The sequence below is a fragment of the Dasypus novemcinctus genome, chromosome X (assembly GCF_030445035.2).
Source record: "Dasypus novemcinctus isolate mDasNov1 chromosome X, mDasNov1.1.hap2, whole genome shotgun sequence".
NCBI lineage: Eukaryota > Metazoa > Chordata > Mammalia > Cingulata > Dasypodidae > Dasypus > Dasypus novemcinctus.
In genome coordinates this window covers 3,980,688-3,997,124 of record NC_080704.1, presented here as the reverse complement: position 1 = coordinate 3,997,124, position 16,437 = coordinate 3,980,688, and positions in this window count along the sequence as shown.

The following is a 16,437-nucleotide window of genomic DNA, read 5'->3' as shown; positions in this document are numbered from 1 at the left end:
GTAGGTAGAAAGGCACACTTCCAAGTCATCAAAGAATGGCCACGTGGTTTCAGACAGTGAAAGGGGATAAATATCTGACCTAGCATGAACTGCACTTGGTACCACCTTGGAGAACTACTGCTTTGTAATCCTGTCTCGACCTGTTCTTCTTCCTCTTTTCTTTTGGCTAAATGTACTTGCTCTGATTCCCACACATTTAAGATTTCATAAGGAAAACTTCTTTTCATCATAGGCAAAAATCAACTTTTCCTTAATGAGAAGTTCCAAGGGTCTTTTATATTTTTGCCTGGGATTCATTTAAAAGAGGTTTATGATTAAGAGCGTTTTGTGTTAAATCCAATTAATTATTTCAGGTGGTGTGCTACAAATGTTGGATTAGATCAATAAAGACTATGGATTTCAAATGACCAGTTAGTCAAAAAATACATAAACATGCAAATGGAAAATGCGTGAATAATATAAAAGCAAAATAAATGAGGAAGTAATATATTTTAAATGCCCCTTTATGTGAATGGTCTGCAAAATGCAAAGTAAAATGATTAAATATAATTTTGGCCTAGAACTAAATTTTAAATTAATTAGTTTTAAATAAATTAAAGAAGAAAAGGTAATCCTACTGAGAAAAAACACATGGTCTTAGCCACTGCCTTTAGGAATTAGTTCAGATACCATTATTCATAGTGCACAATAGACAAAATGAGGTAGGCAAGAATTCTGTATTTCATGTCAAATTCAATTCTTTGGGAAAGATAAAAATCCTGGCTGACAAGCTTCTCAGACACCAGGCTTTTTCTGTTTTCTTCAGAAACATTCCCCACTCCTGTATGCCCCTCCTCAGGCACTTATAATTATCTCAATTACTCTAGCAAGATTTTGTAAACAAACGAAAGGAGGGGGGGAAAGGAGTCTATGACTTGGCTTTCCATACATCACAAATCTCATTAGAGGCAAAAAGAAACCTCAGAGTTTGTGACTACATAAATTTGGGGAGGTCCAGGGGGAACACAGCAAAAAAAAAAAAAAAAAAAGGAATTAGCATTCCAAAAATAACCTCACACAGATATTTGTAGGTGTCTGTGTAATCGCACACAGACACATAAATTATAAATTACATAGACATTATGTTTTAGTCTACTGTGATTGCAGTAACAAAGTACCACGAACCAGGTGGCTTGAAACAATAGAAATTTATTCTCTCGCTGTTCTGATGGCCAGAAGTCCAAAAATCATGGTGTGAGCAGGGCTGCACTCTCTGGGAAACCTGTAGGAGAGAGAGTTTCCTTGCACCTTCTAACTTCTGGAAGTGGCATTCTTTGGCTTGCTGCTCCTCACTCCAAAGTCTGCCTCCATCTTCACCTAACCTGCCTGCATCTTCTCTCCCCTCTTACAAGAAAACCAGTCATGTTGGATTGGGGGCCCACCCTACTCAGATATGTCCTTATTTGAACTTGTCTAATTCCATCTTCAAAGACCCTATTTCCAAACAAGTTCCCAGTCAGAGGAAATCTCTCAGTTTGCTTATGAGGAAACCCATCACGGAAGGTTTGTTGTGCTCAGATCCTCTCTCGTTCATCACGGTGATGACTCTTGATCAAACTCTGAGAACTAAATATTAGAATGTCCACGAAGCTGTTGGACAATGTTAGTGAGGATCGCTGAGACCATCGGTCAAGAAGAACCAGGCTGCCATTATGTTGAAAGTGAACGTGAAGATCCATGATTTGTGAACCTGCTACCTGGTTCGGTTCCAAACTAGGACCTGTGGTAGATCAATGCCTATGTGACCAGCTCTCTTTTGGAAACTCCAAGATTCCAAAGTGTGTTTCCTTAGCCAAGAACCTCTTTCCCTTATCCTGCTGCTCACAGGTGGAGAGGAAGATGTCCCCCAAAGAGGGAGACCAAATGAGCTGGTGCCTCGCTTCTAAACCTTTACCTATGCACCCCACTTCCCTGCTGCTCATGCACAGCATCCTTTGGTCATGTGAGTCCATGCCATCTCTGGGTGGCTGGGAGATTCTGAGGCAATGTTCATTAGATCTTTTCTATACCAATGGGGTTTTTTGGCTTTTGATAGCTTTGGTTTTGGACGGAGAAATTTTCTGCAGTCCTGGTACTCTACTGCCAATGGTCCTAAAAGTTGACTGAATCACTTCCTAGACTTTGTTCTCAGTCTACTATTTCCATGACTTATGTTCCTGTGGTCAGAAAAGAAGAAAGAGGGGAGATGGAATTAAATGGATACCTGGCAGCAGAAAAAAGCAGGTGTCAAATTCAACATATAGAATTAATAAGGATGGAATTTAATCTAAATCCCCTTCCTGAACTCCCAAAAAAGGCATATCTTTCTCCACTGTTGTACCACATTTGTTTTAACTCTGATTTCCATAATTTGAGGAAGATTCACTCCTTCACTGGAGTTTTCTAGTCCTTGCCTAACAAGTGCATCTACATTTCCCAGAGGAAATTAGAGCTTTAATTAAGCTTACAAGAGCCTGCAGTTCTATAAAAACTAAATAATTAAACGATCTTCAGAACCAAAGGCATCAAGGATGCAATTTTATGAACACGCACCTGTCTGTTTTACAAGGCCAACATAAGGTGTGAATGTTCTGCAGGGAACGGGTTTAAACCAGGAAAAGGAGAGAGAAAATAAAAGCGTCTAGATAATGACCATCACTCATTGCTATTATCTTTGAGAATAAATCTCTTTTATCAATTAATCCCATTAATTACATATTAAAGTGTCTGATGCTAACCCAATATAACCCTGAAGGAAAGAACTACAGATTCAGCACTTCAACCTCTGCTTTGCTTTGTCCTTCGATTTTCTTTGTTCTGTCCTGGGATTGCCATAACAAAGTACCACAAACTGGACAGCTTAAAACAACAGAAATGCAGTGTCTTGCAGTCCTGGTGGCTGAAAATCCTAAATAAAGGTGTCTGCAGGATCACGCTATCTGTGGAGAGAACCTGTAGGAGAGAACCCTTGCTTGCTGCTCCCAACCTCTGGTCGTGGGCAGCCATCCATGATTTTCCTTGGGTTAGAGATGCATCACTCCAATCTCTGCCTCTCTCTACACATGGTCTTCTTCTCTAGCATGACCATTTCACTACTCACCTTCCAATAAGAACACCAGTTAAAGGGGGTTAAGGTGAGAGAGTCTACGACTGCAAGCAAGAGAGTCCCGTCCATCAGTCATATGGGATCAAGGCCCCCTCTCAATGAGAGGTGGAATGGGCCTCACCATCCCAGAATAAAATAGGGACTAGAGTGGACTTACTGGTATTCTACTATACACTTACTGGTATTCTAGCATTGGAAGAAATTATATCATTGATGTGGAGGCAGTGGCCACTGGAGTTGCTGAAGGTAGGGAGAAGAAAAAACAGGTGTAATATGGGGGCATTTTGGGGACTTGGAATTGTCCTAAATGAAAATGCAATGACAGATACATGCTATTATATATCCTCCCATAACTTATGAAAGAGTGTAAACTAAAATGTAAACTATAACCCATGCTAGTGGCAGTGCCCCAAATGTGGTCATCAATTGCAATGAATGTACCACACTAATGAAAGAAGTTATTAATGTGGGGAAGGGTGAGAGGTGTGGGTGTAACATTTCGTGTAGCCTAAGTATTTTTTAAATAAAAAATACATTTAACAATAAATAAATAAAGTATGTTAAGGACCCACCCTACTACAGAATGAGCTTAACTTGAGTAATTCCACATGAACGACCTAATTTCCAAATATCGTCACATTCTGAAGTACTAGGGAACAAAGACATCAACATATGATTTTGAGGGACACCAAGCAACCCATAACTCTGGTAGGGTTTCCCTACTTCCAAAAATACAACTTCAAACCCATGGCATGTGGCCCCTTCTTTCTTTTATGTTGGCGCCATGGTCTTACAGTGAAACAATCCCCCGTTTGGCCTCTTCCTTGCATAAATATATGCCAACTTGGTTTTCATTGAAGCATTTCCAAGAATGCCATTTTATTGTGTGTAACCCATTCTCAAAAATTCTGAAATACATACAGACTCTGCAAAGTTCTGCTGAGGTCCTTTTAGAGAGCATCATGTTCTCTGAAACCTCATTCAGTAATCTATTTCTTAAACCGTACGTTTCCTTAGCAGGAAGAAGGAACACGAAAGAGGAATGTGTAAATCATTTCCCCAGCTTCAACCGTGTGGTTCTTTGCCATAATTAAGCCCTAATTCCCGTGTCCCCTCCCTCTAAGATTTACTGCCTGGGCAGCTCCTCCAATCCTGACATAGACAATAAGAAATAATGATTTGTGGGCTGCTGGTCAAAACAGTCCACCTGTTAAGGACTATTCCTCAATTCCAATGTACCATATACCATGTATAAAAACACTAAGGTTTGTTATCTATCAAAACACATTTTAAAAATACAATATAGATGATGAAATGAGAGCACAGAGAAATAGCCTGCTTTTTTTTGTGAGTCCTTTTGTTGTGAATTTCGGGTGATGAAGGAAAAGACAGGGAGAATTTGTGAAATTTTTGACCAAGGAGATTTCCTCAACAGGGTTTGTTTTCTCATAACTCATATGTTATCTTCCTGGGGGTAGTGTGCAGTACATGCATTCAAGTAAAGTTGTCACTTTAAGAAAAGGGCATTCCTTTTCCATGAGAGACAGTAATTCTGCTAGGTGAGTTATGAATTGGAAAACAACTAGTTTCCCTGTCACTGAGTAACATTTAGTTGATTCTCATAAACACCATTCAACTGATAACAAACATCAGTGAAGGTCACCAAAATCAAAGAAATTGTATTTATGATGCATAGGAAAAAGCTAATCCCTTTCAAAATAAAATCTTCCTTGCGTTCAAAACTATCAACGTTGATCTTCCAGAGAAAAGCACCAATTTCTTGATCTTTGGAGAACAATGACTAGTGAACATTGAAACAAAAATAATGACACAGATGCAGATTTTTTATGTTGATCTTCAAACACTATAGTCAATGGTCATTTTTTAAAGTATTAAGAGTCTACCATCTTACTACAGAAATGGATCTCAAATAATCCCTAAGTGTGTAATAAGAATGTAGAAGAAGGAAGAAAATTACAAGTTGAACCACAGTCTTGACATCCTGCTAGATGTGAAGCTTCTTGAGGATGAGATGTGTATATCAAAGCCTCATCTCCAAATACCCCAGTGCCCAAAATCATACCAGACTCCAGAAGCTTCCCTCTAAATATTTATCGAGAGGATGAGAAAGATGAATCTATTAAAGTGATATTTCCAAAATATAAAATTTGTAAGCTGCTCCCATCGCTAAATGATTCTTGGTGTAAATTAAGTGTGAAATATGTTGACATTGCATACGTTCTTGGAGATTTTCTGCATGTATTTGTTTATTCGATGTTCTAAAGGTGGGGCATTTTAGGGAGAGTGAGCAACGAATATGGTAAAATTTTGTCAGGCCCATTGTTTCCCAAACTGATTTGTTCAAAGACTCACCTAGGTTTTCTCTCTGTAGTTCCTATCAACAATGTGTCAAAATCAATTTTTACTTCTTGCAGCTGAATAAATTGAAGCATGGAATCCAATGTGTGTTTGCGCTTCTTAATTACACATGTGTCCGGTAAGTTTCCCAGATGGGTGTAAGATTTTCCTTGCCTGATAGTAAACTTGTCTGTTAGCCCTTTGAGTGAAAGGGAAAATTACCCAAAGACTTTATAAAAGTCACAGTCCATGCAACGTGGTATAGCACTCTCTTCAATGTAGGAAAAATGAAAGCAGGCATCTTGAAAAAATGAGTTGGAGTTAGAGACCACTCTTATTTAATTTCCATGGGAAATATGAGTAATGTAAAATGTTGGAATTAATAAGGCTAGTTTGGAAAGCAAGGAAGGGAAGCATAAAAGGAGAGGGAAAGATCGAGACTATGAACCGGGAGAAGAGAACACTGAAATGCTCAGCAGGTGCAAAATGGAGAAAGCAGTAGGTATTTTGTAGAGCCCTGTGTTCTGGTCAAGCATGCAGATCCTGTGTGCAGTGGAGACTATGTGGATCTGGCTTCCATGGAGCATGCAATGTCTTCTGCCTCCATTTAATGTCCATGATGATGAGTCATAAACACCTAAAATAAATCTGGGAGCAACCATCACCTGCATGACAGCAAATTTTTCAAAACATTTTTGGCAGCAGAAATCTTCACATTTTAATTTAAAACAAAAGTTTATATGGCTTTATAAAGTTAAAATTATACTATTTATGTGTGCTAAACTCAATTAATGGGAACAATGGGACAGTTTTCAGGAACAAAACAAAATTGCAACAGGGCACTGAGGAGGAGATGTGCACACTTGCACCAGATGCAGCTTCTACAATGCTCCCCTTTGCTGAGAGAATGAGTAGGGTATTGATTTCTATTAAGAAAATCTGATTCACAGAGAAAACAGCTGCAAATAATATAATGGAACACCTTGCACCGTAAAGATATTCTGCAGTTAAACTGATCTACAAGTTTAAAAAGAAATGTTAGTAAGTTTGTTTCAAGATACATCACCAACAATATTCAACAACAATTCACCATCATTAAATAGAGACAACTGGTAACAGAATGGCCCTTGATCGTTCAAATCATTATTTGGCAGAAAACAGTCTTCAGTTCTTCATGAGCAACCCAACTCTACCTTCGAAACTAACTATAGAAACCTCTTGTAGTCTCACACTCAGATTCAAAAGATTGAGATGTATTTGTTTTGCATTTTGCGTTCTATGGTCATGGAAAGGTCATCTTTGTACTCATGATAATACTTCAGCATGGCACAGACAAATTGCTTGCATTTGGTTAATTAAAAATATCAGCTTGTAAGAGTATCAGTAAAACTCAAAAGTTGGTGTAACCATTTAAGACATTAAGAGTTGGCTGTTTGGCATCCCATTTATTTCTCTTCATCTCCTGCTGCATATTTATTCCATTAATGTATTAGTCAGCCAAAGGGATGCTGATGCAAAGTACCAGAAATCTGTTGGCTTTTATAAAGGGTATTTATTTGGGGTAGAAGCTTACAGTTAACAGTCTGTAAAGCATAAGTAATTTCCCTCACCAAAGCCTGCTGCCATGTGTTGGCTGCCGACATCTACCAGGTTTCAGGCTTCCTCTTCCTCTTAAGGTTCCGTGGTCCCAGCTTCTTCTAATCTCAGTTGTAGGCTGGGATAAGTCTCGTCTCTCTCTCTAGGGTTCATTTATCTCTGGGCTCAGCTGCCCTGCTCTCTCCACAAGATTAGACTATCAGGCTAATGGCTCGTCTCTCTTCTTGAGGCTTCTTCTGTGTCTATGGACACAGTGTCCTATCCATCCATCCATCCATTCCTCTGTGTTCTTCTCCTGCGTGTATACTTCCTCTGTGTTCTTCTCCTGCATGTATACTTCCCGGGGCTCCAGCTCAAAGCCCCCACTGTCTCCTCTGCCCTGTGGTTTTTTGTGGTTTTCTGTGGTTTCCTACTGATGTGACCCAATGACAGCCTTAATCATAATTTAATCAAGTAAAAGTGAAACCTCTGAATTCAATACAATCTAAGGGTATCATTAGCCCAGAGGAACATACAAGCTTACAAACATAATCAGTATTTCTTTTTGGAATTCATCAGTAATATCCAAGTGCTACAATGTCCGTGGCTACTTCCTTAGCATCCCTGAGATCTCTATTCAATTGTCTCTTCTTCAGAGATGCCTTGCCTTGTAAATCTATCTCAAATACCCCACCCATCAGAGTGGTCTCTAACTTAATATCAGCTGTCACCCATATAATGCTTTCTATACACTTCTTTATTGACACAGAGCTTTTCTTGTAATATAAATTTAAAATTACCTTTTTAAAATTTTTATCCATATTCCTTTTAAAGTTTGTGCTTCTTGTGTCCTATTTAAGAAATCTTTTCCTACTCCAAAGTCTGAATATTTTGTCCTGTGTTATCGTCCAGATTTATTGTTTTACCTTTCACATTTAGATCTGTAATCAACTTAAGTTTTGTGCAGAGCATAAGATAGGGATCCAATTCTCCCTAAGAATAGTTTCATGTTGATAGACTTTTTAAAAATCAATTTCATTGATATATATTTATAAGCATACCATTTATCCGAAGTGTATAATCAAAGATATTTGGTATAATCACAGAGTTGCGCATTCATCACTTTAATCATTATTAAAGTATTTTCATTATTTCAATAATAATAAACAAAAAACAGACAAGCAAACAAACAAGAAAATATCTCAACCCTCAATCTCTCTATTTCCCCTGCTGTATATAGCTGCTATTTCTGGCTATTCTTGCACAATTATTTGTTTATTAAGCAGTTTTATTGAGATATATTCACATACCATATGATCTCAAAGCGTATAATCAAAATGGCTTTTTTCAGCTGTTAAAAAGTCCTTTATTATAAAACTGTAAAATAAATAGAAAAATAAATTGAAAGAATTTAAAAATTTTAAAAGAGAGTGCCAGGTAGATTTAATATAGTCAATTATAAAAAATAGCATAGCAACAAACATTTATAAATGTAAATAATAATTCAAATATAATGAAATTAATTATAATATAATTTCCATTTTTATATTACCATTCTAACTATTGGACATAACAATCTTTATGAATGAAGTAAATAATTAGTTTAGTTATTTAATTCCCATTTAGGCCATAATTCTTTCTAGATAATCAAATTCCTATTTTGGAACTCCTCACATCTTATTGGAATGAATTACAATTTGCCAACTCATAATTTTATGAGGCAGAAAAACTCAGTCTTCTTCAACATTATTGATCCAGACAGATTATTTTAATTAAATGGTATGAATAAAAAAGGGTTAAAGAAAAATGAAGTATCCAAAAATATTTCTCTTCTCCAGTCCTCCTCAATAGCAAGTGTTTATTTTATATGCAAAAAAATTTGCAGAATACTAATCACAGAAACAATTCGCCAGTTGTACTGAGTAATTATAGTTTATAAACCATAATATTATTTTACATTTATCTGATCTATTCCAGTTTTTTTATGTTGATATGTTGTGTTGTTCTCTTGTATTGTAAATATCATCCTATCAACATTTTAAACAATTTTCTAGTATAATTTCCTCTCTGAATCATAGGTGTTTAAAATGCATTTTTAACTGAAAATATTTGGGAATTTTCAAGTTGTTTTTTGGTTATATCTGGCTTTATTCCTATGGGTCAGAGAACTCACTCCACTTATTTGAAAAGATATCCTTCATGAACAAGTATATGGTATATTTTGCTAAATATGCCACAGATACTTGACAAAAAGGAGAATATCTGCAGTTGTTGGGTGCAGTGTTAATTAGGTTAAGTTTATTATTTATACTGTTCAAATCTTTTATATATTCACTAATTTTTGGCTGCTTATTCTATCCGTTACTGAGAAACGTTTGTTAAAATCTTCTATGATTTCTGAATTGTCCATTTCTCTTTCTATTTCTGACAATTATTACTTTATGTATTTTGAAATAATGTCATTAGGTTCATAGAAGTTTAAAATTATTTCATCCTAGTGGGTTGCTTCTTTCATTATAGGAAACATCCTTTTTATCCCTGTAGTTCAATTTCTTAACTTAAACTCTACACTTACTTACTTTTATTGTATGTATCATCAGTTTACCTAGTTAGAATGGAATCTCTATGAGGGTAAAACCATTTTCTGTCTTATTCACTTCAGTATTCCCAGAGCTTAATATACAGGTACATGTGGAAGTAGGATGGATGGATCAATGATGGATTAATGGATGCATGATCAATTGTTGGATGGCTAGATCAATGGATTGGTTGATGGATGGATGGATGGATGGATGGATAGATCAATGGATGGATCGATGGATGGATGGATGGATGAATTAATGTGTAGATGGATGGATGGATGGATAGATGGATGGATGGGTGGATGGATCTATGGATGGGTAGATGGGTGGATGCGGTCACCCCTCGGGCTGAAGTGTGGTTTGCTGGCCTGGCGGGGGAGCGGCCGCGGCAGGCCAAGCCGCTGCCCCAATAATAGGGTGGCTGGTCGGACTCACCACCACCCCTGAAGGGAGCTCGGCATGGGCGCAGAGTGCCCTCGGGTCTCCCCTTCTCGGCAGCCATGCTTCCGCGGCCGCCCCTCCTCCCGGATGGCACCACACGATGCCTGTGGGGCAGCACCCTTCTTCTTCTTTCTCCCTGCCAGGCGCAGGGTGGAAAATTCCAGTCTGCCCTTTTCCCCTCCCCTGACAGCAGCAACAGCCAGGTGTGGGCAGAGAAATCCAGTCTGCCCTTTTCCCTTCCCCCGACAGCAGCAACAGCCAGGCGTGGGCGGGAAACTCAAGTCTGCCCTCCACCCCAGCAAAAGCAGCCACCAATCCCTAAACCCTGCCCCTTCCCCCAGCAACAGCGACAGCCAATCCCTAACCACCACCCCTCCCCTGTCCAGTACCGCCCACTGACCTTTCGCCGGCAACCAATCAGAAGAGGGCGTGGCTTCGACCAATCAGCCTTCCCCAGCCCCTATAAAACTGTTGCCTCTCCCTCAATAAAGTGGACTTGCGTGTTTACCTTGTCTCCGCGGTAGTTCTTCTGCCGTGCGCCCTCCAGTCCTGAGAGCCCCCGACAAGGGCCTGGCCTCCCTTGTCCCCAGTTCGTCGCCTGCTTCTCCGGGCGACCCCTTCATCGCCAGCTTCGCCGGGCGACCCCTTCGTCGCCGGCTTCGCTGGGCGACCCCATCAGCCAAACCGCGCAACCCCTGTGAGACCGATCCCTCGTCTGCTGCCGGACCGACCCCTCGTCCCAAGTGGGACTGACCCCTCGTCCCAAGTGGGACCGACCCCTCGTCCAGAGCTGGACCAACCCCTCATCCGCAGCCAGACCCCACCTCTACCGACCGAGCAAGCCGCCGCAGTTGGCGCCCAACGTGGGGCAAGGCAACTCCACCACAGCCTCACTCCATAACCTGGCGGCCCCTCCCCCCCCTCCTCCCTTCTCACCGTGGGGCTTCTCTCGTGCAACATTGCTGCTACCTGAGCCTTGGCTACCTCATACGATCCACGGCGTTCTGGGAGAATCGCTGGATGGCTTTCTCCTTCCATGTCGGGGGCTTATACCGACCCGCTATGATTAAGAGGAGCCTTGGATTTCTCGGGAGCACGCGCTTGCATGTCTGAAGTAATCCTACCACAGCCCTACGCCCTCCTCTCTTCTCACCTTGGGACTTCTCTCGTGCAACATTGCTGCTACCTGAGCCTTGGCTACCTCATATGATCCACGGCGGTCTGGGAGAATCGCTGGATGGCTTTCTCCTTCCATGTCGGGGGCTTATACCGACCCACTATGATTAAGAGGAGCCTTGGATTTCTCGGGAGCGCGCGCTTGCACGTCTGAAGTAACCCTACCATAGCCCTACGCTCTCCTCTCTTCTCACCCCTATCTTTTCGCTCTGCATTGCTGCTCCTGAACCTTGGCGACCTCATACGATCCACGGCGGTCTGGGAGAATCGCTGGATGGCTTTCTCCTTCCATGTCGGGGGCTTATACCGACCCGCTATGATTAAGAGGCACCAATAAAACTCTCAGGAGCGCGTGCCTGAGCACCTCCACCCCTGCCTTCACCTCTGCCTCCTCCCCTCCGCGCTTGCTCCCCTTTGCCTTGCTCCACTGCTCGTCGTTCTGCCCTCCCCTCGTCGGGGCCTTCTCTTGGCCTGCGACCACCGTCAGAGCCCCACCGGCTCCGACCCCTCGTCTCACCGCGCACCTCGGCTCCCATCGCTGCGCTCTCAAGGTAAGGGCCCCTTTTCTTATTGGCTCCAAAAGGCCATTAGCAATGGGTAACATCCTATCTGCTAAGCAAGTTCCGCAAGTTCGGGCCCTCGCCGGTCTCCTAGACACTCACCGGTGTAAGATCGCTTCGAAACAGCCCCAAGTCTTCTGTAACTGTGGCACCCCATGCCGCCATCGCTCTCAAGCAGCTCCAGCCCCGCTAAATGGCCCGCAACCCGCTTTCCCCAGCCCGCGGCCTGCTTTCTAGCATCTAATAACGTTTCTGCTTTTGCCTCCCCATACTTCTGCGGAGCTTCCTCCTGTCTCGACCTCACTCCTCTTCTCAGCCATCCAAAGCGTCCCTTCTCATCTCCCACCCCCCTCCTTTTTTTGTTTGAACCCCCATTGCGTTTCAGATTGGGCCGCCCCATGTCGGCCCGCCCCGTTAACATCGGCCTCTCTCGGCCCGTGGAGACCTTGGCCTTCTTGTCCTCGCCTACGTCTCCACCACTCCCGACGCTGCCACCACCACCGTCGCTGGTGCCCTGACGCGACTTGTCCTCACAGCTGCGATCCTCCAGACCATCACACAGTCTGCCTCTGCCGCTCTTCGCCGCCAAGAAGAGATCAACTACCTGTAACGCGCTGTCATTCGGGACTTTTAACAACAGATAGACCTTACAGCCACCGAGATCAACGAGAATTGGACATTGGCCACCCTTGCTTGCAACGGCAAGATACTGCCCCCCAAATTGTACATTTGTATCCCCGTCATACTCACCTCCCTCTTCAGCCCTGCTTCCCTCATTGCTTACTGCCTCTTGGGCCTCGGCTACTTGTTGCTGCTGCCATCCTGGCCCTTATTTGAAAAGAAGGGGGAAATGTGGTCACCCCTCGGGCTGAAGTGTGGTTTGCTGGCCTGGCGGGGGAGCAGCCGCGGCAGGCCAAGCCGCTGCCCCCATAATAGGGTGGCTGGTCGGACTCACCGCCACCCCTGAAGGGAGCTCGGCATGGGCACAGAGTGCCCTCGGGTCTCCCCTTCTCGGCAGCCATGCTTCCGCGGCCGCCCCTCCTCCCGGATGGCGCCACACGATGCCTGTGGGGCGGCACCCTTCTTCTTCTTTCTCCCTGCACAGGCGCAGGGCGGAAAATTCCAGTCTGCCCTTTTCCCCTCCCCCGACAGCAGCAACAGCCAGGCGTGGGCGGAAAAATCCAGTCTGCCCTTTTCCCCTCCCCCGACAGCAGCAACAGCCAGGCGTGGGCGGAGAAATCCAGTCTGCCCTTTTCCCTCCCCCCGACAGCAGCAACAGCCAGGCGTGGGCAGGAAACTCAAGTCTGCCCTCCACCCCAGCAACAGCAGCCACCAATCCCTAAACCCTGCCCCTTCCCCCAGCAACAGCGACAGCCAATCCCTAACCACCACCCCTCCCCCATCCAGTACCGCCCACTGACCTTTCGCCGGCAACCAATCAGAACAGGGCGTGGCTTCGACCAATCAGCCTTCCCCAGCCCCTATAAAACTGTTGCCTCTCCCTCAATAAAGTGGACTTGCATGTTTACCTTGTCTCCGCGGTAGTTCTTCTGCCATGCGCCCTCCAGTCCTGAGAGCCCCCGACAAGGGCCTGGCCTCCCTTGTCCCCAGTTCGTCGCCTGCTTCTCCGGGCAACCCCTTCGTCGCCGGCTTCGCCGGGCGACCCCATCGCCGACCCGCGCAACCCCTGTGAGACCGATCCCTTGTCTGCTGCCGGACTGACCCCTCGTCCCAAGTGGGACCGACCCCTCGTCCAGAGCTGGACCAACCCCTCGTCTGCAGCCAGACCCGACCTCTACCGACCGAGCAAACCGTCGCAGGTGGATGGATTAATGGATGCATGATCAATGGTTGGATGGCTAGATCAATGGATTGGTTGATGGATGGATAGATCAATGGATGGATGGATGGATGGATGGATGAATTAATGTGTAGATGGATGGATGGATGGATAGATGGACGGATGGGTGGATGGATCTATGGATGGATAGATGGGTGGATGGATTAATGGATGCATGATCCATGGTTGGCTGGATAGATCAATGGATGGATCAATGGATGGATGGATGGATGGACGGATGAATTAATATGTAGATGGATGGATGGATGGATAGATGGATAGATGGGTGGATGGATTAATGGATAGCTGGATGGATAGATGGGTGGACAGACGGATGGATGGCTAACAAAGTTCCTTAATAGACACAACGTGTTTTGCTGCAATGCTTGATGGAGGAGATAAGAGATTAATGCCCCTGAGAATTTGGCTCTTGGCCTTTTGTCTGAAATAAGAGATCTAACTGATGTACATGAAATCAATCACTTTTAGGATTAGGTGGGAGAAGTAAACAGAGAAAGAGTGTCTCCTATCTTGGTGCCTGAAACCTTATTGCTCACCTTAGGAAACTAGACTATTTTCAGTTTAATGAAAAGCATCTGAAGTTGTAATGAAGTGTTAGGAAATCCAATAGTGGAATTTTACAAACATACATTAGCTCTCAATTTGCAGGCCCCTCCTCAACTCTCGTGTTTCCTATAAATTCAGTCTGACAATATCTCCCAATTCTCACTGATTCCTTGCTCTCAGGATATATCCACAAATAAACAAACCAATAAGTAGACAACTATGCTTCCTTCTTACAGTAGTCTCTAACTTTCAATGTTGTATTTCCCTGGGAGAAAAAATTTTCCTCAGTTGCATATATGTGCTGTGGGAATGAAAGGCTTACATACCAAAACTCATATGCAGGGAGGGCTTTGTCTGATTTATTTCTATTCCTTATATATCATGTATTTTTGGATTTGGCCAAGGGCTATGGTTAAAGTTAAATTTCTCATGGATGTTTTGTCTTGGAACAAGAAACCTTGTCCCTAGGCTCACATCCTATCTAGCAGCAGAGATGCAAGAAGAAGTCGTTTTCAAACTTCAAGCAAAAAGAGATAGCTTGTGCAGAGATAAGCGAAGACAGAGCTATTTTTGCTTTGAAGCAAGAACAGATGAGCTTTAATAAATCATTTAAACATGCCCTTGCCGAAGTGGTGGAACTAATCCCCACATATATATACATATAAAATGAGAATATATCAGATGCCAGGGTATTTCCTCTTCTGGAGCTTGAGAGATGGTGATGAGATGAGGCTGTGTTTGCATCCTTCATCTCTTAGTGAAAGCTGGTGATAAAAGACATGGTGGACTCTCCTTCTTCCCATGGGAAGCCCATTGTGAACCAAAGGAAGGACTTGATCCCTCTTTCTAAAACCTACGAGCCTATGCCAGAACCCTCCTCTGAAATAAAACAAAGGTCATGCTCATGGAATCCCTGTGGGGATTCCTCTCTCACAGAACTTGTACAGATTCATGTAATCATGGACTAGGGCATCATTACCAGCCAGTTAGTAGGTGAGTGTGAAAAGAAGGGCTGAGAAATGAAAGAAAAGCCATCAAGAAAAATCAGCTCTCAGCTTCCACAAAGGTGAGCATGATTCTCCAAGCATTGAGTCGAAGTGTATGAAAATAGTCTTTCCATTACTATACAAAGCAAACCATCATCTGTTTGTGCCATTGTTCTCGCACCTCGTTAGAACCAGACCTGATAAACTCAAAAAGTTCATAAATGGTCTAGAAGAGGGGCAGATTGAGCTTGCCCTAAGGCAACAGCTCTTTAGGTTTTGACTCAGGTCTGAGCAAAACATTTCAAAAAAAAATCAATGAAAGGAAAGGTGACCATTCTATATTTTTAAAACTGTGAATTGTTTTGCTCATGTTCAGTTCAAAACAAAGATATGGGTGCAAGTCATTACCTCCAGACATCAGAAAGTCTTCTTAATGGCGGCGCATTTTTTGCATGTTATCCCAGAAGGAAGAATGAAAAGTACCCAAGACATAAAAATGAAGGACCAAGAAAAAGTAAAGGACCACACAAAAGCATCTAAGAGTTAAACATGATAGAGAATGTTCTAATGATCAGAAAACAAACTCTAATGTCAACGTTAACCATAATCCTTGATTTTATATATTAGCATGGCTTTGCTATTCCCATGAACTGATATTATTAGAAAGCGTTATGAATGCAGTTGAACAGAACAAAGAGGATGGGACGCTTCAGCAGCCTGGCTGTCCTTGTCCATCACCTTGTGTGAGCAGAAAATAGACAGATAGTCAAGGTAGGTTTTCTTCAGGGAAATCCATGTCTTAGTTTACTGAGGCTGCTATAACAAAGTCTTAAAGCAACAGAAATGAATTCGCTCACACTGGAATAAGGCGAGGGCACGCCTCGCAGCCTCTGAAATCTGTTGGGAAGATCCTTCCTTGCCTCTTTCAGCTTCTGGTGCTTTGCTGGCCATCTCCGATGCTTTGTAGTTCACAGTTGTAGCCATTCAATCTCTGCTGCCATCATCACACAGCTTTCCTCCCTGCCTCTGTGTTCAAGTTTTCTCTCCTTTTAAGAACACCAGTCATTGCATGAAAGACACACTCTATTCAAGTTTAACCTCATCTTAACTAATTACATCTCCAAAAACCCTCTTTCCTAATAAGGTTATGAGACCTGAGGTTAGGGCTTGAACATATCTTTTGGGGGAACACACTTTAGCCCCTAAAAATATGTAGCTCCCCAAGTCC